Source organism: Struthio camelus, chromosome 8 (assembly GCF_040807025.1).
Source record: "Struthio camelus isolate bStrCam1 chromosome 8, bStrCam1.hap1, whole genome shotgun sequence".
In the NCBI taxonomy this organism is placed as follows: domain Eukaryota; kingdom Metazoa; phylum Chordata; class Aves; order Struthioniformes; family Struthionidae; genus Struthio; species Struthio camelus.
The window spans coordinates 7254183-7266806 of NC_090949.1; the positions used below are offsets into that span (position 1 = coordinate 7254183).

The 12624-nt window shown below is 53.2% G+C and overlaps 1 long non-coding RNA gene across 1 annotated transcript in view; it reads right to left on the bottom strand.

Annotated features, from left to right (window-relative positions):
- Positions 1-201: 201 nt before the first annotated feature.
- LOC104142666 (uncharacterized) overlaps positions 202-12624 on the bottom strand; it is a 30990-nt gene continuing 18567 nt past the window's right edge. Inside the window, exons 2-6 of the long non-coding RNA XR_011142549.1 lie at positions 8503-8589; positions 8163-8376; positions 7853-7971; positions 3621-6751; positions 202-2175 (exon numbers count right to left, since the gene is read on the bottom strand). This is a non-coding gene — a long non-coding RNA (uncharacterized lncRNA). The remainder of the gene's footprint in view (positions 2176-3620; positions 6752-7852; positions 7972-8162; positions 8377-8502; positions 8590-12624) is intronic.

A 12624-nucleotide genomic window follows, 5' to 3' on the forward strand; every position in this document is an offset into this window, starting at 1 on the left:
TGGCAAACCCTCTCTGCGACGAGACCTGGAAATTCAGGGAGCCGCCAGGGCTTCTTTGCCAAGGAGGTATCAGGACGCACCAAGCACTGCACGCTTCCCTGCCCCAGCTGTGTTTCCCATTCGTGAGTCCCAGCCCTGGCCTGACTTGAGATCCCAAACTCACACGGCCATCTCAAAAAACAGAGAACATGGATTTGAAGATGACTCAGGCACACTATTTTATTTATAGGTAACAGCAGCAACCATCAAAAATAAATGAAACACCAGGCAAAACCAGCTGTAGGGCCAAAGCACGGTGGAGCAGCAGGTACCTTCCTAGCCCCTCTCCCGTGCAGCTCTCGGCACCTCCGTGCTGGCAGAAGTCATTCATCCCCAGGCAGCAGGGCTGGAAAACGCTGCCAAAGCAGAAGAGGAAGACAGTGGGGGAGACAGGCCCTCTGCATTTTGCCTAGGTATGCCAGTCTCTACCGCAAACAGGACAAACTGGTGAGATGCATAGGTGATCTGGGGCACCATCAACAGCACAGCCCTGAATGCATATGCTCATTGCCTTGCACCCAAGTGCACATGCTCAGCACCTTGCATTAAAGCCAGCCGCCTGTATTCATCTCCTTAGTCTGACACGAGAGCTGAGGAACGTGGCTATCTGCTAGGAGGTGGCTGGGGTCCCTGTATCGCTTGCTGTTGGAGTTGCTTCAAGGGAGCTGCGGCCTTACACTGAAAAAAAAGGTCAACTCTTTGCCCCGGGCTGCTCAGCCACTCTGCTTTCTAGCATTGCCATATTTTTACAGGGGAACCTGCTATTCTCAAGTTGGATTTCACTGCTGAGTCTTTGGCACTACTCCGCAAGCCCTGTGCGCTTGAGGCGTCTGGCTGATGCTGGCCAGATACCCACAGCACCGGCTTGGGGGACACAGTGACAACCGATGGGGCGCACAAAGCTGCCAACGAGGGGCCTCTCGAGGTTTCTCCCTGGCTGCCCTCTGGGCTGCAAGTCCTGCAAATAAAACAGACCTCCACGGGGTGTTTGGACTCCTCAGCCCCTGTTGGAAAAGCAAAATTCATCACGGCAGCAGCAAGGCAAGGGGCCATTTACATCTCTGCATCGCTGGCACACCAGAGAGGTTTCAGCGGGTCTCGTCCTGCCCCCGTAGCCAGCCTCGCTAGCCCACCAAGTGCCCCCCGAGAAAACTGCAGGGCTCCTCCACGTGCTCTGCTCTGTCTCAGGGCTTCCTCATGCTTGGGGTTGCATTAACACATTTGCTTCTTGTTTTTACAAGGAGCACGACTCACATTATAAATCTGCTCCTAGATTTCATCATCTTCCCCCAGCTTCTCTGGCCCTAACAGGCTTGCATAAGCTGAAGCCCTCAAATAGCTAATTCTGCATGTCTCTAAGGTATTTTAAAATTCAGGACATTTCCCAAATGCCGCCCCTTGCCAGACAGCCTGTGTCCAGAAGAGGGCAGGGTTAGATACCATGCAAGCCAGCACAGCACAAGAAAGACATTTCCTGGGAGCGGGGGACCATGCGGTGCCATTATTGCTAGGCAAGGCCCCAGCAGACAGAGTCTGCCTTTTCCACAGCCCTTCTCACTTTGGGACCTTAAAACCTGTTTGTAGAGCCTTAAAGCAGCATGTTTTGTGCCTTTTCTGGCCTGCTCCAGGCCCTGGCTGATCCTGCAGACCTGGGGGCTGAGCAGACACCTTGCTTACGCAGCGCTCCTGGTGCACTGCCATCGCAGCTAGTCTTTCACGCGGCGATGGATACCCAGCGGGGTGGAGAACGTACCTTGCACTAATCAAGGGATCGTTTGCAAGGACGGTTGCTCTTCCAGGAAAACGGAGTCTGCCCTCAGGCCACCGAGCTGCGGAGCACAGGTTTTGCACGTGCCCCTTGTGATGGGCTTTGCTCCCTCGCGAGGAGGCTGGAGCAGTACCAGCCGCTCTGGTGGGCAGCAGGGCCGGCGGCAGAGCTGGCGTAACCCCGAGAGGTTTGTTGCACGCCCCAGCAGCTCTTCCCCGACAGTCCAAAGATGAGTGAGAAAGCACATGGGGAGGAAGGCAAGGAGATGAGGCAGATGATGGAGGAGGGCCGCACTCTATGCAGCACCGCTGCAGGGCTGGAGAAGCAGCCAGCTCCGAGAGGATCGCTCAGCGGATGGACAGGCATGACTGCAGGAGAGAGAAGGGCACTTTCTTAGCAATTAGAGCCTTACACTTTCTCCAGAAATAACATCCTTTCCTTATCCACCTCTGGGTCTCATCTGGCATTGTGCTGACCACAACCTGTTAATTTTTAACCCACGGGACAGGAACAAGCATGCTGGTGCTGTCACAGGAGAGGTGTTGCTCAAAGGCAGCGTCACCATAGGGGACAGCAGTGGGAGGCTTTGTGCACATGAGGTCACCTCCTTGCGCTGGCGTCGCTGCTGGCACCTTCATGGCCCCGTATTGCCAGCAGCACGTGTCTCCCGTGCTTCTCCCTTAAGCCTCAGGACTTGGTCGAGGTGAAGCAGCTTTACCGTGGGTCATGCAAGTCCCCTTGGAAAAGATGCTGGGGCCAGAATTTATAAGAACTTTGTTTTTCCCCGAAGGAAAGGACAGCGTGCAGCTATTCAGCCACTGAAGGTAGCAGTGTTTCTCCTTTTGCAACGGCACATCTTGCTTATCCTCTATTTCCACACCAAAAAAAAAAAAAAAAGCAGACTAGGAACTAATACAAGCCTGTGCATCTGCCAAGGGACACCACAGCCTGTCTTTGCCCCCCTGAAGGCCAGGGCAACGCTGCCCTTTGCAGATGTGGGACACCCAAGCAATATTTGCCTCGGTCGTAGCTGCCCATTACATTATGCAAAGTATCAGTGAGAACCAAGCTAAGGCGGTCAGGGAGCCTCGGCAGGATGCATGGCATGTGCTGGGTGTTTCTACACCCATAGGGCTCCTTTTGCTCTTGGGACATCAGCTATTGAAGGAACCAGGCCCAGGAACCCAAGAGGCTTAGGGTTTACAGAGATGGTTTGTGCCACGTTTTTTTAGACAGCGCTGGTTCGTCTGATGAGGGAAAAGTACCATCTCCTTGTAAGCAAACAAAACTCAACTTTATTGCCTTTAAAGTGCAACTAGCCCAAACAGTGGCAAAAGTGCAAACACTGATAATGCCCAGAACATTTTGAGCTGTGCAAACAGGGAGGTGGACGTGTGTGTTGAAACGCCGGGCTGAGGGGGCTGCCCACAGGGGCCAGTGGGAGGAGAGCTCCCGGCCCTGGTGCCCCGTGCTCACCCTGGAGCCACCAGCCTTGGACCCCCCCCCCCCCCCCCCAGGCCAGGGGCTGCACAGGGCAGGCTCTGAGCAGTGCAGGAACCCCGTGGACCTCCAATGTCCTACAGAGCCTGGCTGCAAGCATGCAGATGTTGTTACGATGCTTTTAGCTCCAGTCTGAGGCTATGCCTTACCCCATACGCCCGTGCCACTGGAATGAGGACAGCTGTGTGTCCCTGCGGATCCATCCCCATCCCACCGGCCTATCTGCTGTAACACGGACCAGGCCACCAGCAGCTTAGAGGGAGACAGCACGCTGTCCCTTCTTTGCTCATTCCTCTTCCTCCCCTGCCCTCACCTCCTTTGCCTTAGAAAACCCAGAGTGGGAAGAGCCTCTGAAGTGCTCGTCTCCATCTCGCCGCTCCTTCAGCCCTCTGCGGCGCTTTGAAGCCTCCTGTGGGTGCTGATCCGTAGGTGGCCGCTGCCCATCCTGGCCCTTCCCCGGCCGGAGAAGCCGCTTGGCTGAGATACTCTGCATCCAAGCACGTGGCCAAGGGCCTATGTCTTTACCAGGCTTAAATAAGCAAACTTAATCAGTCGTTTTTGCAAGCAGATACCACACACCGAAAAGCAAATAAAAGGCCTGCAAGTAGCTGAGGAAATCGGGGAAGCAAAAAGCCCGGCTTTCTAGCGGCTCTCTCGAGGAGATTGTCCCGTCATCCAACGCGTCATCCAACCTATTTCCATGAAACTAGAAGGACCTGAGTATTGGTGAGGCATTTATCCCTCAGGCAGGCCTAGCTGAAAGAGCCCATTCCGCATGTTAGTAATGGAAGGGACAAGCAAACAGAATGACGACACACTTACTTTTGTAAGGCTTACGAATCCAGGCTAAAATAAAGTACCTAAAATAACGAGAGAGAGAGAGCGAGAGAGATAGAGATACTGGGGTAGTTTGGGTTGGTTTTGGATAAAATGATCTTTTTTGTTTTTAATATCTAAACCTAGCTTTACTTTTGCTCCTAATTCTACCAAGTTTCTTCTGAGTGAGGTTTTCTGAGATTTTTCCCCATTTGACTCAATTTTCCGGTAGGAGAGAACAGTGCGGGAATTGTTGCAGAGCCCAGACCGCGGGAACAGAGGTGATGCACGTGGGACACGATGGCTAGCGTGACTTTGGCATGTCGATATAACTGAAGTCAGAGGCCAAAGGCAACAAGGCATTGGAATAAAATGAGTTGGGCAAGTAAGCGAGAGCTTTTTCTCAGCGTGTCTTTGCTGGGTGATGCTCCGCAGTGCCGGAGCACACCACGGGCTGCAGGTATATGGGGTAGGTGGCGGCAACATTCATGGAAGAAGCCCCGAGAAACACGTATACAATACCTATAGCGCCCATATTTTTTCTGCAGCTTGCTTCAGCTCAGCCGCGCTCCCGCAGCCAGCTGAGCCCTTCCAACAGTCAGAAATTGCACAGGAAGCGAGGGGCGGGTGTTGTCGGCATTTCAAAGCAAGCTGTTATTCGGAGACAGGCTCTTTCTCCCCTGCTGCTCACCCCAAACATTTACCTTCCTTCCAAAATCACAGCAAGCCTTGCGGGAGCGAGCGAGACTCGTAAGCCCTGCTTTTTCACAGCTAGCAAGGTTAGGTCCCCAAGCCCTACCCCAGGAAGGGATCTTCTGCGATGAGCAGCTGTATCTAGCCCCCAGGGCTCTGCAAGCTGTCAGGCCTAAAAATTCACGACTCCCCAGGGAGCAGGAAAGCTAGTTGAGAGGCTTCGAAACTGCAGCAGCCTGAATGATTTCCTGAAGCCTGTATTAAGTTTATTCAGGCATCTGGCTACATAGGTGTCAGACAGCTCACTCATAAAAATGCCCCGCTAAGATTTTTTTTTTGTGAGTTTTCCCACAGCTAAATTTCTTCTCTGTGCTCCTGGCGTGTGCAGAAATAACCTTCACCTAAGAGCCTCGCTTGGGAGGGGCAGTGAGAGGTCTTTCTTCCTTGCCTCTCTCTGTCTTTCTCTTTCTTTTTCTTTTCCTTTCTTTCTCTTTGGTTCTTTCTTTCTCTTTCTTTTCCTTTCTTTCTTTCTCTTTGGTTCTTTCTTTCTCTTTCTCTTTCTTTTCCTTTCTTTCTTTCCTTCTTGCCTTTCCTTTGTGCATGCACACACACAGAGCCTGTGAGTCCGCCGTCGGGTTGGATCCCATAGCGCTGATGGCACGTACCCTCCTTCAGGCAGGCAGGCAGGACAGCCCGGTGTCCTGTTACAGGTGACATCCAGGCCCGCTATCAGGGCAGATGGGTTTGTGGAAAGCCCTTGAGAACAAGTTGCCTAGTGTCCAGAGTACCCTGCACCGGGGCCGGGCGAATGCATCACGCGCTAAAGCCCTGCTGCCGCCTGCCTGGCACTTTGCAGCTGCTCCACCGTGCTGCCAGCGCCTGGAGGTCGCAACTGCCAACAAAGCAGAGCCGTGCTGTTAAATCGCTCCCCCCGTTAATAGCCCTTTTTGTGCACAGGGAACGTGATTCTTCATCATCCTGCCCCGCTGCAAAACCCGCTCGGCTCCAGGCTGGCCACGGCTGAGGTCCCAGCTGGGCTCTGCGTGGGCACCCCGGGAAGGTGCACGTATGAACGGGGCCGCGCGCCTGAGCCGAGCTCTGCAGGCCACCGAGAAGAGCGCTTTGCTTTCGTGTTAACGCCACGCTGCAGTTTGCATCGGTGCGTTCAGAAAATCGCTGCCGCTGCAAGCTTAGCCCTCTGCAGAGCGCACTGGAGGTTATTCCCTGACTGCGGCACAGGTATCTCCCCCTCGGACCCCAGGGCTGACACGTAAGCACGCGAGCAACACAAACGCCTGGCAGCTCAGGCACCCAGAGCAGCAGTGCCTAACGTGGGCATCTCGACTCGAGGACTCGAGCAGTCCTGTTATTGGGACACTATCTGGGGACATGAAATACTTATCCAAGCTGTTGTGCTCATTTGTTATTCAGTGTTAAGGAAATCTGCACCATTCTCTTGTCATATTCCCCATCCCGGAGGATAATTGATGCTAACGTCATTTCATTTTGGTCCAGCTGCCGGGCTCAAGAACAGATGTTTTATTGTTCAAGCTGAGCATGAAAAAATACCCCAAAGCAACAAAAAAACAACTGATTTTTGCTTGCAGTGAGGTTAGCCGCAGCTTCCCTACCCTAGAAGTGTGAGGAGACAGCACAGCAGCCCCAGGGAAGACCCAGGCCTCCAGGAGAGGCAAGATTTATATATCTAGCTGAGTGTGAACCTCTGACACACGATGCAAGCTCTTCCCCCACCGGTTTCTGACAGGTCGACAGCTTCCAGCAGAGCTCTATTTCCCTGGACACTGAGCTGTTGCCTCCCTGCCTTCGGGTGCGATGCACAATTAAGGGTCTTCACAGCTGCCCGAGAGCAAAGATTCATCCTGGTGTTTGCAAGGAGGAATGCAGCACTTGCTTAAGAGCAAAGACACGCATCCCCTGCAAGGAGCAGACAAAAAATAGGTGCATCTTAAGTGCAATAACATACCAGCAACACATGCATCTTCTGTGCACGAGCAAGCAAAGAGGCCACCCTCCTTCCTGGCTTGTAGCAAGCAGTCTGCCCATTCGGTGCTTCCGCATGAGAGCCCTAGAGCTTGCAGCTGTGGGGGGGGGGGGTGCCTGGCACCACGCACCCGCATGTGTTTCTTCAAGAGCATGGGAAGGAGGGAGCCCATCACGTGCTCTGCAGCAGGTGCACAATGAACCCTGGAAGTCACGGGCTCACCCAGCGCCCTGCTCCACCTAATCATGCTACTGCCTGCTTAAACATCCCCGTGAAGTTACCGACAGGAGAGCTGCGGAGCAAGTGGAGAGCACTTCACTAGGTGCCAGAAAGCAATCTTTTTTTGAACAGATCTCTAAAAAATTGCAATGAATCCCCCCCCTCCCCCTCAAAAAACACCCACGTTAAAGGTTGTTTAATATTTTCTGGGGGGGAAGCATTTTCTCTCTAGCACTAATAAACCTGCAGACAAGAATGGCACTTTGACGCAGAAGAACTGGGAAACACTGGTATCTGATACCCAAACTGGGGAGGAGCTCCTGGAAGGACGGGCATAGCTGTTCTCCTGGCTGCGTGTGCAGGGACGATTTTGCTGTAGGTGAGACCTGGCCCTAGATATAAAGGGCTCTAAAATGCCCAGAGCAAATTTTCCCTCTGTGGCCAAAGCAGAAGGGGAGGGCTGCCTGCGGGGCCCGCACAAGGAGCTTGTCACACCTCTCAGGGTGTGACACATGCTCCCCACTGTCTCCGGGGACGAAACGTGTTTTCTCCCTGCTCCACAACAGGAGGGTGGTACAGACCCAATCCTATAAGCAACGCCATGAAAGATGCTGATCCCCCTCCAGGGGCCACACTGTGCGTGGGACATAGCCACTGCAGGCGCTTGGGGCGCGTGGTTTGAAAAGTCCATGGAGGAGAACAGGACCACAGGACCCCCCCCTCTTAGCAAAGCATGGGTGGGGGAAAACCACCAACTTTCTGTGGCTGCAAGTTAAATAGACCTTGTCCACGAAGGGCTCTGGGCCCTGCAATACCTGTGTTGTAAACCCAACTGCCAAGACCCCTTGGGGATCAGCATCAGACATTAACATCTCAGCCGCCTCAGGCTCGAGAAGAGGTTGGTGCCTCAGCTCTAGCTGTCAGGGGCAAGAGTCTGCAAGGGGAAAAAAAAAAAAACAGTCCTTCTAGTAACAGCGGTAGCAGAGAAGCTCGAGGTAGAAAATACCAGTTAAATCATCTGCCCCTCCTCATTCAGCTGAGATAATAAATGTCCCCTCCTTTGCCCGGGGACGAGCTGCTCACCAGTGCGTTCCCAATTCCAGACACCACCCTCCCCCAACCCACCTTTGGCCAACGGTTGGTTGGCGCCTGCTCTTGAGTCGGCTGCATTCGACATCCCAGCTGGCTTGGCAGCACCCCAAAACCACACAACACATCTTAGCCTGTGAACGGGCCAGGGGCAGCGTTGGAGAAACCATCACAACAAGCCTGCAGGATGCAGTATTCGCTCAGGAGTTGCACGCTGGCCTGCGGGCTACCTTGCTTGCCAGCAGGCTCCCTGGAGAGGGGTGCAGAGGGGTGGCTGAAGCCTTCAGGCTATTCTTTGCAATGGCATTGCATTGCAGCATGTACAGAAACAAGGAAAGGGCAAAATTCAGCCCGATGCCCTACTGCAAATACTCACTGCGATGGAGGAGCAGGTGGCAGGGCCCATAGGTTCAGTCCAGCCAGCTTCAAATATGGAGCTGGGTTTCAGCTATAGGTGCAGAGCCTGGAAGGAGATGGAGGAGAGTCATGGAAAATATTTACTCCGTGAGGTCAGTGCACCCTTCACTTCTCTTTGGAGGGGACTTTGAACAGAGGAGGGCAGACATTTTCTGCATGAACAAAAAGCACAAGTGGAGGGTTTCATGTATAAGTAAAAACAACCGAGCCTGTGCACTTGCTATTAGGGGAAACAGCCTGTTTTGGAAAAGAGGATGAGTGTCCAAAAACAAAGGTTGATAAAAAATGAAGGGGATAGTCTGGAGAAGAGCCAGTAGCATGACACCTGGGAGGTGCAGGCTAAGGACATGGTGTGGAAACACAGTGCACTGAGTTGCAGGTGTGGATTAGAGGGAGGAAATCACCCCAGAACTCTAACACGTTGAAGGCTAGGCTAGCTGTGAGTACAGGGGTGGAGGTGAGCTCCTGCTCTCAGCACAGACAGGCAGAGGGGGGCAGGTTCAGCACACCCACTGCACCCAAGGGGCATCCCTACCCATGTGCTCGCCCAGCAGAGCCAGGACACCTTCTCCCCAAAACGTTATCCTGTGTCACCACACCAGGGAAGGATGTCTCAGAAAAGAGATTCCCCAAGACTGAGCTCAAAGGGGCAGGAGAAAAACCAGGCAGAAGGAGTGTCTTATCCTTAACATCCTGAATTCCCACCAGCCACACTCCACTCTAAGGTTAGGCTTGCTGCCTCCGAACAAGCTGCTTCACCCCTCACCCTGGAGACAGTGAGATGCAGTTTTGCCTCATTTCCAAGAAGCCCTGAGCCAGCTCTGCCAGAGTCCTGGAAATTTTCCCTTCCAAGGGATGAAAGGAAGAAAAAAATGGTTAAAGAAATAAACTCTTTCAAAATTATAAAAATAGTGCTGAATCATGGCACGTTTACTCCAGTTGTCACAAGAGTAACAGACTAATGAAACATCAAAAAGTGCAGGGGGAACAGCATATGTTATTCAGTGATGTAAGCCTACAAGCCCATCACACAGCAGCCTGGACAGCCAAAGTCTGCTTCGTGTTTCTGGCAAAAACAACAGTGCTCTATGTCTCCTGTGCTCCTTCTGCTTGGGTTCAGCTCCTCTCACGCACAGCTCTTCACTACCTTTTAGGTTCAAGCCCTAATTTGAATATTGGTCCAACCTGACTCCCCCCATGCAGGGAAGTTTCTTGGTAAACTGAGCTTTCAGATCAAAGCTTGTCCTAACCCCTGGCCAAAATCGGTTGTCTTAAAGCTAGGGTCAAACCAGCTCTGCTCTTCCAGGAAGCATCTGTTTGTTACAGTTTCCAGCTGGGCCAGCATCCCAGGGGACAGTTTCTCTCTTTATTTCAAGCCTAGCTGCTGCTGGCCTGTACAGTGACGCTTTTTTTCGCTGCAGTCACACCATGGCAGGCCGTGAGGCCATCACCCCTTTTAAGTCAAATTGGGTGGATGGGCTTCCACTCCCAGGCAGACTTCCCAGCAATGAGGCTGCTTTCAACAGCACAGTCACAGTGGTGACTCAGGATGTGGGACTCCCGTCTGCTAGAGTCACTGCTGAACCCCAGCCCTGGCTGGATGTTAGCAGTCATTTCATTGCTGGAGATGATGTCTTTACCAAGTCAGTAAAGTGTGGTGTTGCACAGCTGGTGAAACATCCTTCCTACATTACACCCAGAAGATGCTGGTGTTTCAGGAGTGAGTGGCGACTGCTGACTGTTACTCTACAGCTCATTGAACCCTTTGGGACTTGGCTGCTGGACTGGTTGAACTGATTGCGAGTGTCACTGCTCAGCCTGAAACCCTCACAGCCTACCCAAGCTCTGACATGTCCCTTCTCTGGTAGCTGGAGAAAGGAATCAGCAGGAGGTCTTTAAAGAAGAGCTCAGATGTGAAGACAAAGCAAACGCTGTGATATGTTCAAGAGGAGATGTCCTGTACCATTTCAATCCCTCGCACATTCCTTTTTGCTAGGTTTCCTCACTTCCCAACTTCTGACTCACCACGTTGCCAACTCATCGGTCTGCTGAGCCAGCACAGTACACTCTGGCCTCCTCCTGGCCGTATTCGAGCTCTCTACTCTTCCCTGCTTTGTTCCTCTCTTGTCTTGGTGTCTCTATGCCGCCAGCTCCTCCAAGGCAAGGAGTCTGTCATCCTGCTGAATTTAACCTTTGCTGAGATAACTTGCAATGAGAGATCCAGGGACGTTTGTGCCAACGCAAGATGAATCTCCAGTGCGGAGACCATAGCATGGCAAGACCCTCATTCCCAGGTGGCTTTTCTCAGAATCGCTATTTAGAGATAATAATAGCAGAGGTGCTGCTGTTACGGTAGCTGGCTCATCGCATCCCTGTTCAGCAGTAGCAGCTGTGAAGGAGAGAGCTTGTGGCATCTGCCCCTGGCCAGGAACAGGTATCTGAAGGCCTCAAGCCCAGCATCATTCACCCTCTCCCATGCCGCTCCCTAGGTATTTCATGAGAAACCTCCCAGCCTCAAGTACCTCCTCCGATTCACCTCCGCAGCAAAGCTGCTCTGAGTGCTCTATTCCGTAAGCAGAGGCATCAATGCTCTTGGGCTCTAGGTCTCCCTGGAGGGCACCTAGAGGAAAACCCATCATGGTCCTTCAGATCCTGTTTTCTCCAGGTTAAAATACATCAGGGCTCTGATGCAGTTGGTCTAGCCACAAGTGGAGATCTCTCCTCTTCCCATTTACAAGCTTCACTCCACTTGTGCCATCTTACCTTTTCTAAAGCCCTGTAACCTGCATGTTTCTGTCAAGCTCACAGTCTTATCCCAGAAGGACTGCCACAGGCATGGATTTCGATCCACCACTGCTGTTCCCAACCATATGCAGAAGCAGTGAAGCAGAGGTGTTCCTCTACAGCCAGCAGTCATGTGGCTCTGCAATGTATTTCAGCAGGCGTGAAGTCTTCCAGGGAAGAGGCCGGGCAGCAATCCTAGTGCTCTCTCCTAGAGGGCCAAGAGGTCTGAGCCACAGCCACGATCTGCTCTGCTTGTAGGAGCCTTTTCAGCATCCCTGTCATGGCTCTGACACGCTCTTTTTTGACCTCCATGCTATGCAAAGTGCCTGACAGCCCTGAAACCAGAGCCTCACAGCCAACAGCGCTTCAGCCCCCTCCTCGACCCAGCCATGCATCTCACTCTTGGCCCAGGGTTTCTGGGCACAGCCAACCCTTAGATGAACAGGGCTAACAACAGAGCCAAAGACAACTCTCCGCCACCGAGCAGCAAGGGCACAACAGGGCTGGGTCGTATCCGAACCAGCGAAGTGGTAAGATGCCCTCTACACACCCCCGGACTTGATACTCCTTAGCCCCTTTGCCCAGGAGCTCAGATATGGCCCTGGCATTTGCAGATGGCTCTCCCCTATGAATGGGGAGGCTAGTTTGCAGAGCTGGTCCTAAAGAGCAGCACTGTTGCAGGGGCGCGTGATCCGTCCCTGGCCGTTTTGTTAAGTGGCTGGCATCCAAGAGAGGAAGCCCAGGGAGCGTGGCGGGAGGAGGTGGAGGAAGGGGTGAGAACACGGGGAGGGGAAGAAGAGCAGGACAACCCAGCACCGAAACCCTCGTGACAACAATTCCACCTTTTGCTGGGACCCACGTTCATCCCGGCCTGGACCGGCTTGTTGTTGTTGTTCTCAGTGTGAACTCAGTCCTTGCAAACAGACGGATCTTGTTTCCCCAGAGCTCACAGCTGCTGCTGGGGCGAAGCCTGCCCTCCCTCCTTGGAGCCGATGCGAGGCCGTGAGGTAATGGATGGGGCGGTGGTGTTTTTGTGCCGAAAGAATGGCCCCTGCCTCTGCCCAGGCTGATGTCACCCCGGCACGGCTGCGGCTGGGACACTTGAGCCCCAGCTCAGCTGTTGACTTCACCCCGTTCCAGAGGAGCGGGACAGGGACGTGGTGCAAACTAGACAGGGAGACAGTCCAGACTCCGGGGTGGAATTTCACTCACTTCAGTGACCTTGTGCCTTCAATGCGGTCTAAAAATACAAATAAACCGACCAAGAAGGAAACCCACCCCGCTCCCTGCAGAGGGC